The sequence below is a fragment of the Anolis carolinensis genome, chromosome 3, assembly GCF_035594765.1.
Source record: "Anolis carolinensis isolate JA03-04 chromosome 3, rAnoCar3.1.pri, whole genome shotgun sequence".
In the NCBI taxonomy this organism is placed as follows: domain Eukaryota; kingdom Metazoa; phylum Chordata; class Lepidosauria; order Squamata; family Dactyloidae; genus Anolis; species Anolis carolinensis.
In genome coordinates, this window is record NC_085843.1 from 181,414,299 (window position 1) to 181,427,287 (window position 12,989).

The 12,989-nt window shown below is 39.5% G+C and overlaps 1 long non-coding RNA gene across 1 annotated transcript in view; it reads left to right on the forward strand.

Moving 5' to 3' along the window:
• The window catches only part of LOC134297683 (uncharacterized), a 94,580-nt gene that overhangs the window by 61,572 nt on the left and 20,019 nt on the right, over window positions 1–12,989 (forward strand). The gene's annotated exons all lie outside the window — the stretch shown is intronic.

The window sequence follows — 12,989 nt, forward strand, 5'->3', positions numbered from 1 at the left end:
CAGGATGATTCCCAACAGATTGTACTCTTCTTCCCTGATTGTACTACACCAAAGGATGTGTGAGAAATTAATTGTTGCTTTTTTCGTAATACTTTAAACTCATTCCAGAGTTTACACAAATTTCTGAGTTTACATTTCATAATGAACATGAAACAGGGTCATTTTGTGGTTGAAAATTCATTAATTATGGGCTTATGATGTATCTTGCAAAAATGTGCTCTGTTAAGAAATAGCCCAAACGGAATTGACACAAAATTGATTTAAAAGAAACAGAAAATAGGAGATCTGTGGAAACAGACTTAACTGGTTTGTCCATCCTTAACTCTCTGGCTTCTGATCAGAGGTCTGCAACATGATCAAGGAACTAGATGCATGAATGTTTCACAGTAGGAACCCATCTCCTTGTGTGAAGGCAAATGGCATATTAAGGAGAAAAGGTGCAATCTAGACTTCCCAATCTACAGAAGCTTTTCCTGTTTTATCTTCCTTGTCTCTTTAGGAGCATTAAAAATTGTCATTCCACAGATACTGACTTGCAGTCATGAAGAGGACAGTACCACTTGATTCTGCTCATTATACAAACTAACAGTCTAATGTTACCCCAACAGGTTAGGGCTTGGTATGTCAAATACTAGGTTAATATTATTTATAGACTCCGTGGGACCTGTATAGTTTTTACTTCAGAAAATCTGTACCTGCAGTCTTGAGGTTTCTCGATTTTGCATTGACTGGATTGCTGATGATACATTTTTTTTCCTATTTATTTTTAATTCTCCATCTAAAAGACACTGTTTTTTTAAAGTAAGAGCTGATCAGTATCATTCCACATTAAGAATAAAGCTAATATCTCAGGATGAAAAAAAATAAATCTAAATAATTAAAGAATCAGAAAGTTGGAAGATAATTTCATGGGCCATCTAACCCAATCCCCTGCCATATAAGAATCACAGATAAAGTACTCCTGAGAAGGAGGTACACCATCTTCAGGTAGTCTATTCCACTGTCAAACAGCTCTTACCCTCAAGAGATTCTTCCTAATGTTTATGTGGAGTCTCTTTTTATTCTTAATTTGAATCCATTGGTTTGTGTCCCAGTTTCCGGCACAGCCAAAAGCAAGCTTGCTTCTACGTGATATCCCTTCAGGTCTTTAAAGATGGCTAAAATATCTCAGTCTTCTCATATCCAAGGTAAACATATTCAACTCTCTAGGACATTACTCATAGGGCTTGGTTTTCGGAATGTTTATATCAGGAGAATATGTCCAGTCATTTATTTTCCACCAGCCAGATACCTCTACAAATCCTAAAAGTCAAGTATAAAGGCACCATATCTCCTATGTTGCTTATTCCTACAATCTGGCACTCAGTGGAATGCTTAGGGCAATTCCCTTGCACATTTCTGAAATAGTAGAAATGTGTGACCAATACAAATAATTTTTGTTGTTGTTAATATAGCTGCCCATTTGGAAATAAAAAGGAGAAATCCCTCAGCAACCCATTAATCAAAGAAAGTCTCTGTGTCTATCATTATCTTTCTCTTCCACCACACACACCATTAAACTTATAGGCCTTATGAATTCTGAGTTAATAAGCATATTATTTTGAATTTTGTACCACTGTTGGAAAAATTATATACACATATTTACTCAAGTAAATATTGAATGTAATTGAATGTAATGTACACCAAAAGTTTGAAGGTAAAGGTTTGCAAAAAAATTAGCTGTCAAATGTAATGCGATGTGGTAAGGTAAAGGTAAAGGTTTCCCCTGACGTTAAGTCCAGTCGTGACTGACTCTGGGGTTGGTGCTCATCTCCATTTCTAAGCCGAAGAGCTGGCGTTGTCCGTAGACACCTCCAAGGTCATGTGGCCGGCATGACTGCATGGAGCACCGTTACCTTCCCGCCGGAGCAGTACCTATTGATCTACTCACATTGGCATGTTTTCGGACTGCTAGGTTGGCAGAAGCTGGAGCTAACAGCGGGCACTCACTCTGCTCCCGGGATTTGAACCTGTGACCTTTCGGTCTGCATGTTCAGCAGCTCAGTGCTTTAACACACTTCGCCACCAAGGCTGTGGTAGTGGCTGCAAAAAAGCCCCTGGAAAGCTGCATGCCTCCATCAGGCCTTCCCGCCAGCTTTTTTGCGATCACCATCAGATTCCCACCAGCCTTTTTGCAGCCACCCCTCCCTATTCCTCCTCTGTCCCCAGCTGGGATCTCATACCTAACAGTGTAGATGGGTTTGGGTGCCATTGAATCTAATGTGCACCTCTATTTTAGTCCCAAACAGGTGAATGTTAGACTCAAGTAAATATGGCTAATTCTGTTTTCTTCTACATTTCACAGGTGTGTCACACAATGGGGAATTCTGTATGCAAGGTCTATTGCAAGGAAATTAGAAACTGTTACAACTTTGTGTTGTCGAAGGCTTTCATGGTCGGAATCACGGGGTTGTTGTATGTTTTCCGGGCTGTATGGCCATGTTCTAGAAGTATTCACTCCTGACGTTTCATCCACATCTATGGCAGGCATCCTCAGAGCCATACCTCACAACCTCTGAGGATGCCTGCCATAGATGTGGGTGAAACATCAGGAGAGAATACTTCTGGAACACAGACATACAGCCCGGAAAACATACAACAACCCTGTTATAACTTTGCCAGACAACTCTACCTATTGTGGGCTAAATGTTAGAATTCCATGAATGGAGTCTGTGCCATTAGGATTTAAAAGGCCCTGACATTACACCACATGCTTAAATACCCTAAAGGCACTAGATCCTGTCTTAGCTGGGAAGCTAAGTAGGGACAACCTTGGTTAGTACTTGAATGGGAAGCCACCAATGAATACTATTATTTCAAAGAGAAGTGAATTTGCTAGTTCCTTTCTTTGAAAGGATGCAGCCACAATAGATTCATCTGACCAGTTCAATGGAGTTGGGATGGGTTAAAGCAATAAACAGTATAAGTGCCCATGTATATGCAGGTATGCATCTTCAGAAGTGTTGTTGTTGTTGTTGTTGTTGTTGTTGTTGTTAATCAATTAATTAATGTCCCATTTTTCTCTGTTAAACAAGACTCAAAGTCTTCACCTGCTTTCTTTATGTGGAACTAGCAAGCATTTCTTTCCTCTATATCTTAGTGAATATTCTTTCTGTTTTAAACAAGAACTTTCATATTTCACTCCTTGGCAATGAAAGTCCTGCACCATCAACCCGGGGCTCCGATATTTACTTTGTCACCTCAAAGATATGACACTGTGAGAGAATTTATGTACCAGTTTTAGTCTTGGACTCCAACTTGCGCCATAAACTATACCAACTGCAAGATGACATGTGCCTCAGGTTAATGACAAGAGACACCATACTGAAAGTTTGAAGCAAAGTTACCTTCTGACTTGCTGCCTCTGACATTTTATGAAAGCCATTGACAAGAAAAAGAGTTTCTTAGAGAAGCCATTAGAAAAACTTTTAAAACTCAGTTGCTAAGGAATAAGTCCAGGTGAACATAGGACTTTATTCAGCATAAACATGAATTGGATTGCATTACTTTAAAATATATGAATCAATCAATTCCCTCTACCTTTATGACTCTTGTAAGTGAATTGGGAGAAAGGGTGCTAAGCAGATAGTGAGATGGATTTTTCCTATTCAGAAAAAGAAGAAAAAGGAGACCCAGCCCACACAGAAAAGGGAATGGTGTCATTTTTACAACGTTCCATTTTTGGTGATTTCTTTTCTTTTCTTTTCCTTTCTTTTCTTGGGGACTGTTGTAAATGTGTGCATAAAATCATATAGACACAATTTGGAAGAGATTGCAGCTATATATAATTTGTCCTGCAATTTTCATTCTCTAGTAGCCTGGAGCAATATATGGAGATGCTCCACTAGATGAGATTGATGCAATGTTTAAATGTCTTAATGCTTAAGTTTTAATGTTTTATCGTTATGCTGTTGACATATATAGTTTTTAATGATTTCTTTTATAGACATATGTGGTCTTTTTAGATGTGTAATGTTTGTATGGATGTTTGTATGTTTGTATCCATATGTTTGTATGGATATGAGGCTTTGAATCTTTGCCATGTATAATGCTGTACACTGCTTTGAGTCCCTCCAGGGGTGAGAAAAGCGGTCTAAAATGAATAAATAGACAAGAAGGTTTACTTGCATATTATAGTGGTATTATCACTTTAGGGGGAAAACACCCTTTTTATTTGGTTTGGTACTGTGAAATGGCCTAAGGGCTAATCAATAAATTTACTACCCTGGGAATACAAAATATTTCATGCCATTATGGTCCTTTAGACCCAGCTGTGTTGGGCTTGGAAAATGTGATGGACAGAAGCAAAGCAAATAATTTTTCCATTAAGGACATCACCTGTCCACAATGTATGTATGTTTTCTCATGGCAGAAAAGTCAATCTATTGCGCCAAAATGCTAATGTGTATGTGTGTAAAAGAAATCCCTTGGAAGATTCTTGCAAAGAAAGAGCTCTGCAAAAAGGGAGCTGACTTTTTGCAGAGAGAGAAGCCACGCCTAAAACAATGTATCTGTTTGATGGCAGGTGGCTGAGAATGTCAGTTGGAATTTGAGCTTGGAGGGAGAGCACAGAAAAAGACAGGGCTCTCTAGCTACGGTCAAGTAGTAGTTTTGACTATGCTATGCTGTATATATTGATGCTGATTGATTAGGTTATTGATCTTATGCAACTACATGGACATTGTACGATGGCAGAACTGTTTTGTATTTCAACTCAACAAGCAAGAGTAAAGTTCCTTTGTCCTTTTCAATTCCTCTGCCTGGTGTGAGTCTTTTGCACATGGTGTTAACTGGACGCTACTGATTCTGCTATACTCTCACCTGGTAACACAATCTGCATTGACTGCTTGATGGTGGATACATACTGCGTTAAACACCTTTAAAATCACACCTCTTTTCATTCACGCAATTGGTCCTGTGATCATACTTCCTCACACCCTTGTAACCCCATCTTTCCTACTACTGCTCTTCCATCATCATCATCATCATCATGACCATCACCATCATCATCATTTGTTTTTAGCACAGCTGCACACTTCCTGTATTTTAAAAATGGCAAATATAAATATAAAATGAAAAGAAAACAGCTTATTTATTTATTTCATGTCCAAAGCATTGCATAACAAAATACATTTTAAAATGATTAAAAAAGGAAATCACAGGACCTAAATAGTTTTAGACCAAAAGCGGGCAACAGCAACCGCATTGTCCATAGCTTTAAGCAACTCCTCCTCTTTACATGAGGCAGGACATTGTGGACAAGCATACATATGTGGGGTTGTTTGTTCTGCTCCACAGTCACACAAGGTGGAGGATTCCTCCAGGTAGTGCCACCTTGCCAAGTTGTCTTTTGATCTGCCCACTCCACTTCTGAGTCTGTTTAGGGACTTCCAAGTTGCCCATTCTTGGTTTGCCCCTGGAGGAAGTCCCGCGTGGGAGGCCATCCAGTTAGAATGGCCAGGTTTAGCTGCCCAGAGGGATACTCTTGCTGTTGCTGGAGGAACATCAAGAGGAATGGTGGTTCTCATGAAGCCCTTCCTTGATTTGAGTCTGGTGGGAGGAGGCTGATAGTCATGCAGTGGGTAGTTTTCACAATGTTCAACCTTATTTCTCTTGCAATTAGCAGCAACTTCCCGTCGCACATCAGGAGGGGCAATGCCAGCTAACTTGTAGAGTTTATCAGCAGGTGTAGGTTTAAGGCATCCTGTGATTATTCTGTATGTTTTGTTTAGTGCTATGTCCACCTGCTTCGCATGGGCAGACTTGTGCCAAACAGGACAAGCGTACTCAGCAGTTGAGAAAGACAAGGCCAGGGCTGATGTTCTTATTACTTGTGGGTCTGCACCCCATGCACTGCCAGTCAGTTTCCTTAGGATGTTGTTGCGTGCAGCTACTTTGTGCTTGTTGTTCAAGCAGTGTTTCCTATATGTTAGTGTTCGGTCTAAGGTGACACCAAGATATTTAAGATGGAAACAGTGTTCGAGCTCTTGACCTTCCCAAGTAACTTTCAGTTTCCTGTTGGCTTCACGGTTACGTAGGTGGAAAGCACACACTTGTGTCTTGGCAGGGTTAGGCTTCAGGTGGTTCTCTTTGTAGTAGCTGGAGAGATCTTTCAAGGCATTTGTGAGTTGTTTTTCAACTGTTTCAAAATCTTTCACTTGTGTTGTAAGTCCAAGGTCATCAGCATATATAAAGCTCTTTGTGAGTGGTGGTAGTGGCTGATTGTTCGTGAAGATGTTAAATAAGGTCGGTGCAAGAACGCTGCCTTGGGGTAAACCATTCTTTTGCCTCCTCCATTTGCTTTTCCAGCCTTGAAACTCCACATAGAAGCTGCGGTTTTCTAGGAGGGTCTGGACAGTTTTTGTAAAGTCAAAGTCCCGGGTGATATGGTAGACTTTATGCAGCATTTTTCTATGTTGCACCGTGTCATAGGCTGCCGTAAGGTCCACAAAAACTGTTCCCGTAATGCAGCCTTTCTCATAGCCTTCCTCAATATGCTCAGTCAGATGAAGAATTTGACTGAGTTTTCCTTTCCTTTCCCCAAAAGCATTCGATGAAAGGAAAACAGGTAGCTTGAGAATACATAGGGGGCAAGAGTACAATCCCACCCACTGGTGTCACTTTGCTGCTGGCATAATGGGACAGAAGCAAAAGGGTTTGTTGCAGCAAGACAGGTGATGGGAACTTTGTAGGATTAGGAATTATGGACAGGCAGGAAAGGGGTAAAATGGGCAACTTTTATGCTCTTTAATGACCATAAAAGTTTTCTTTGATGGTCTGTGTCATATCTGGCAGCTTAGCTGTGAAGACAAACTATGTCTGGAGAACACATGCTTGATCCTTCTTTGAAGATTACATCTGCCTTCCACTTCAGGGCATTGGTCTATGCAACTAAATTGTGGTCCAAAGAAAAACCTTGGACATCATCCACAGGGACACACATCTCCTGCCCTCCCCCCTCTTGTCACTGTAAAACCAGTCAAGTGTTCTCTGGCATTTCAAGGAGAGAACAGTTGCACATATCACACTCAGTGCTCGTCCCATGGTGTTGCTATCGACTAGTCATTTGGTTGTTAACAACCATCTCTTAGCTAGCATGGAAAAAAGATCAAGAGGCAAAATGTTAGCTGTCCTGGATTCTCCTTCAAGGGGAAAAGTCTTGCTCTAGAGGCAATTAACAGCTCATATGTTCTGAGAAAGGCACACTAGGAATTTCACACGAAGAGAAAGCCAAGAATGCCTTGACAGAGAAAGCCAGTTTACTCTAGTGTGCTCACCAGCAACACAATACTGGCCCGTCTTTTGGACTGCAGTTAGGGTATACAGAGATGAGTGGCAATAGAGTATTAGATTGGGGAGGAGGGGGGCAGAAGTACCATATATACTCGAGTATAAGCCGACCCAAATATAAGCCGAGGCACCTAATTTTACCACAAAAAACTGGGAAAACATTGACTCCAGTATAAGCCGAAGGTGGTAAATTTCAGAAATAAAAACAGATCCCAATAAAATTACATTAATTGAGGCATCCGTAGGTTAAATGTTTTTGAATATTTACATCAAGCTCAAATTTAAGATAAGATTGTCCAGCTCTTATCAAATCATTATTCTCATCTTCTTCAATGTAAATGTGCTTTTAATCCTTTTAAGAATTAAATCCTTTTAAATCCTTTTAAGAATAATAGAGTAAAATAATACATGTAATAATAATAATAATAAATACAGGAAAATAATACATGTAATAATAAATAGAGTAAAATAATAAATGCAATAATAATAATAATAATAATAAGATCAGAGTGTAATAATAAATGTAATAATAATAATAATAATAATAGAGTAAAATAAATGTAATAGTAGCAACAATAATAGAGAAAAATAATAAATGTAATAATACCAATAATAATAGAGAAAAATAATAAATGTACCATATATTCTGGAGTATAAGCTGACCCAAATATAAGCCAACCAGGACCCTCACCCGAGTATAAGCCGAGGGGGGCTTTTTCAGTCTTAAAACAAGGGCTGAAAAACTAGGCTTATACTCGAGTATATACAGTAAGTTTCAGCATAATGCTTCACTATAAGTAAATATAAGCATATCAGAAACTTCCCATTTCCCATAATAGTGACCAGATCCAGACACTGCCAATTTTCAAACACTGATTGCATTCCTGTAAAGACATTTCAGTCTTTAAATGTATAGGAAGCAGGCATGCAGAGACATTAATACAGATATTAATATAGCTGCACTTCTGGCAAAATCAAAGAGCAGTCATATGAAGCCCGATCCTCTAAACCTCTTTTATTTACCAAGTTTTTTTAAACCGTTGCTGCTGATGGTTTATGTGCTCTGTATATAGCATCCATTTTATTGCTTAAATGTTCTTATATTCTGAAGCACTCCAGTACAATCCAATACAATGAAAGGTGCTACACACATTTTTTAAATAATGATTACATAAATAAAAGCCAGGAGTAATCTCTTTGATAGCTTGAAAACTCTTGTCTCCTTCACCTCCCAACCGATCCTCTACACCAGAGTTGTTCAAACTGTGCTCCTCCAGATGTTTTGGACATTCACTCCCATAATTGCTAACAGCTGGTAAGCTAGCTGGGTTTTCTGGGAGCTGAGTCCAAAACACCTGGAGGAGCACAGTTTGAAAAACACTGCTCTACACATTAACGTTTAAACTAACCCCATGTAAGTGTTGGGAATGGACGAGCCATTAAGCTCTAATCACCCTCTTTATGAGGTAAATTCCCATTAAAATAGCAGGGTAAAAATTGCAGCAATGGTGAGACATACACGGTGAGTTTGGAAGGCCTCTGCGTCATCAGGAAGGCAAAGGGATGCAAAGTTAGCTTTAAAGTTTAAAAGCATTTATTGAGGTAAAAAGAAATCTAGTCATGGATAGGAAAGGTTTGGAGCTAACTAATCTATCCTGTTCTAATACACATAGACAGATTAAAATAACAAAGCTCTAGATAGCTACATCTTGACTAATAGAGGACAGAGGTGCGTCCTCTTTGGAACAAAGCAGGAAGCTGGAATGGTGACCAAACTTCGTGGGTCTGTTCTTCTCTAGGGCCATAAACATTCCAAAAGACCAAATTGGGGAAGTTACGTCAAAGCCCTAGGAGAGATCACATTTCTAGAAACATCAAAGGGTGGGCTGACGTAAATAGGACGGGAAGCAGGAAACAATGGTGAAGCCTATCTAGGCATGCTTTGGAAATGGGGAAAGGATTCCCTCAATCTAACTCTATCATCTATCTGACTACTTTTAGACTTGAGTAGTCCAGGGTGATTCCCAACAGTAAGCACAATGGAGTATCCTAACTTGCAAGTCAGCTACTTCAATGGCCATGCAGAACACTCTCCAAGCCGTGTGTTGTCGAAGGCTTTCATGGCCAGAATCACAGGGTTGTTGTATGTCTTTCGGGCTGTGTGGCCATGTTCCAGAAGCATTCTCTCCTGACGTTTCGCCCACATCTATGGCAGGCATCCTCAGAGGTTGTGAGGTATGGATAAACTAAGTCAGGAAAGGAAAGAATATATATCTGTGTAGAGTCCAAGGTGTGGCAAGAGTTCTTTGTCACTGGGAGCCAGCATTAATGTGGCTGCTGTTAAGATGGTCCAGGAACTTGCTGAGTTCTTCCTCTCCATGGCTCCAAATTGTGAAGGTGGACACAGAATACTATTTGAGAACACAAAAATGCTGGACCATTCTAACAACTATCATGTCAGACTACACAGAGAAGCCATTGAAATCCACAAGCATGTGGACAACTTCAACAGAAAGGAAGAAACCATGAAAATGAACAAAATCTGGCTACCAGTATTACAAAACTCCAAAATCAAAACAGTAGATGGGAACCAACACAATGAGGACTTGACTGAACAAAGGATGCCCCCAGGCAAGGGACAAAACATTTCCAGTGCCAATTAGGGTGATTAACTGAAACATTAATGCTGGCTCCCAGTGACAAAGAACTCTTGCCACACCTTGGACTCTACACAGATATATATTCTTTCCTTTCCTGACTTAGTTTATCCATACCTCACAACCTCTGAGGATGCCTGCCATAGATGTGGGCGAAACGTCAGGAGAGAATGCTTCTGGAACATGGCCACACAGCCCGAAAGACATACAACAACACTCTCCAAGCCATTCAGTAGAAGCCTTCAGCAAGTTTTAGGAAATACACACTCATTCTGGGTGTTTGTCAATATGCAAACAGTTTTAATCAAAAATAGCAGTTATAATTTAAACATCAGAGGTTTTTTTAAAGTTACTTATGGAAATACAGAGTCCATGGTTCACTGGTGGGTGGGGACTGGATCTGTCATCCTTCATTATCCCACTCTCCAGTACCACAGAAATCCTTCTTCTGATGTGGTTGCTTGGCTTTTAGGGTGGGTTTTAGGGGCCGTTTGCAAGTGTGCCAGGATTGTAAATGTAAAAATCAAAATATATGAGGTCATAAATCTAGCCTGCATCACTGGAGATTTTGAACAGGATGTCAGCCAATATTTTTTTACTGGCCATTTTATAACTTTTTTCCAGTAAAGAATTTAGAGAATTTATTTCCTCAGTTCTTAATATGTGAACATAATGAACTAATTTTATTGACCAATTTAAACCAATAGTGCTGATACTAAAGCTATCAAAATCCCCTTTATTGGCCAAATAAAGGTTTAGTTGTTTTCCATTCTATTATAGGTTACTAGCTTGCCCGGCCATGCATTGCTGTGGCGAAGTATGGTGGTATGGGAAATAAAGTATTGAGGAATTGGTGGTAGTTAAGGTAAAGGGTAAAGATTTTCCCCAGTCCAGTCGTGTCTGACTCTGGGTGTTGGTGCTCATCTCCATTTCTAAACCGAAGAGCTGGCGTTCTCCGTAGATTCCTCCAAGGTGGCATGACTGCATGGAGCACCGTTACCTTCCCACCGGAGCAGTACCTATTCATCTACTCTCATTTGCATGTTTTTGAACTTTAGGGTTGGCAGAAGCTGGGGCTAACAGTGGGGGCTTTCTCCGCTCCCCCAATTCAAACCTGTGACCTTTCGGTCCAGAAGTTCAGCAGCTCAGCGCTTTAACATGCTGCGCCATCAGGGGATATTATTTTCTAAAGCTTGTGAATATACAATATTTCTGATTGGTTTTTTTTGTCTGTTGGAGGAAAGTATGAATGCTGCAATTAGGAAAAATGATTAGCATGTAATGGCCTTGCAGCTTTAAAGCCTGGCTGTTTCCTCCCTGAGTGAATTTTTTGTTGGGAGGTGTTAGCTGGCCCTGATTGTTTGCTGTCTGGCATTCCCTTGTTTTCAGAGTGGTGTTTTTTGTGATATTTTATGTGTGTCTACTTTCTGTGGCCCTCAGAAAACTAAGGATTTGCCATACTTTGGTGATGGGAATACTTTGTTGGCAGGTGTTAGCTGGCCCTGATTGTTTCCTGTGTGGAATTCCCCTGTTTTCAGAGTGTTGTTCTTTATTTAGTGTTCTGATTTTAGAGATTTTATTATTCTGTTTAATTATACCACAGTAATTTTAATATATTCTGAATTAATGTTTTTGAATACTTAGACCAAGATTGTATTCATTTTCACGGTTCACAGAAACATAACAGTAATAATAATAATAGTAATAATAATGACTTTGGTAATACACACTGCTTCACTCCCTTCTCAGCTTCCTTTCTGGAAGAATCCTTTCTTGGGAGGTGTTAGCTGGCCCTGATTGTTTCCTTTGTGGAATTCCCAATTTCCCTGCTTTCAGAGTGTTGCTCTTTATTTACTGTCCTGCCTTTAGAAATTATAGTTCTGTATTATTGTACCACAGTAATTATTTCATATTACAGTAGAATTTCACTTATCCAACATTTGCTTATCCAATGTTCTGGATTATCCAATGCAGTGTGCCTTTTAGTAGTCAGTGTTTTAGTTGTCAATGTTTTAAATTAATTGGGATATTTTGGTGGTAAATTTGTAAATACAGTAATTACTACATAGCATTACTGCACATGGAACTACTTTTTTGGTCAAATTTGTTGTATAACATGATGTTTTGGTGCTTAATTTGTATAATGATTACCTAATTGATGTTTAATTGGCTTTTCCTGAATCCCTTCTTATTATCCAACATATTCACTTATCCAACGTTCTGCCGGCCTGTTTATGTTGGATAAGTGAAACTCTACTGTATATTTATAATCTTATATTATCTGCTTAGAACTGGATTATATGAGACCCCTTCTACATAGCTGGATATAATGCACACTGAAGTGGATTATATGGCAGTGTGGAGTCAAGATAATCCAGTTTAAAGCAGATAATATAAGATTATAAATGGGTTATATAGCTGTGTGGAAAGGCCTTGAGTCTACACTGCCATATAATCCAGTTAAAATCTGATAATCTGTATTTTATAGGCAGTGTGGAAGAGGCCTAAGTGAGGCCTAACTCTGCCTGTCCCCTGGGCTGAGTGGGTTGCTAGGAGACCAAGTGGTGGAGCTTAGCCTTCTAACTGGCAGCAATTGGATAAAAACAATTATTCCCCTCTCTCTAATTAGGACTTTATTTTTCTTTTCTTTTTGTTATGTAAATGTAGAGGCATGGATGAGGGGTTGTGCTGTCAATTTTCGAGGTTGTGGGGTGTTTAGTTTTGTTGCTTTGTCCATTGCCAGGATACCATCACTCAGATAGATAGATAGATAGATAGATAGATAGATAGATAGATAGATAGATAGATAGATAAAGATAGATAGATAGATAGATAGATTGGCTAGAATACTGTCGGGGCTTTACATTTTTACAAGTGGACTTCTATCTGCAGGAATTAGAATTGTGTAGTTGCATCATGTTCGTATACAACTGAGAACTGCTGTGACGTTACTACATAGCAGCCTCTGATGTGCATCGATGCACACTGGATGACACTACCCTT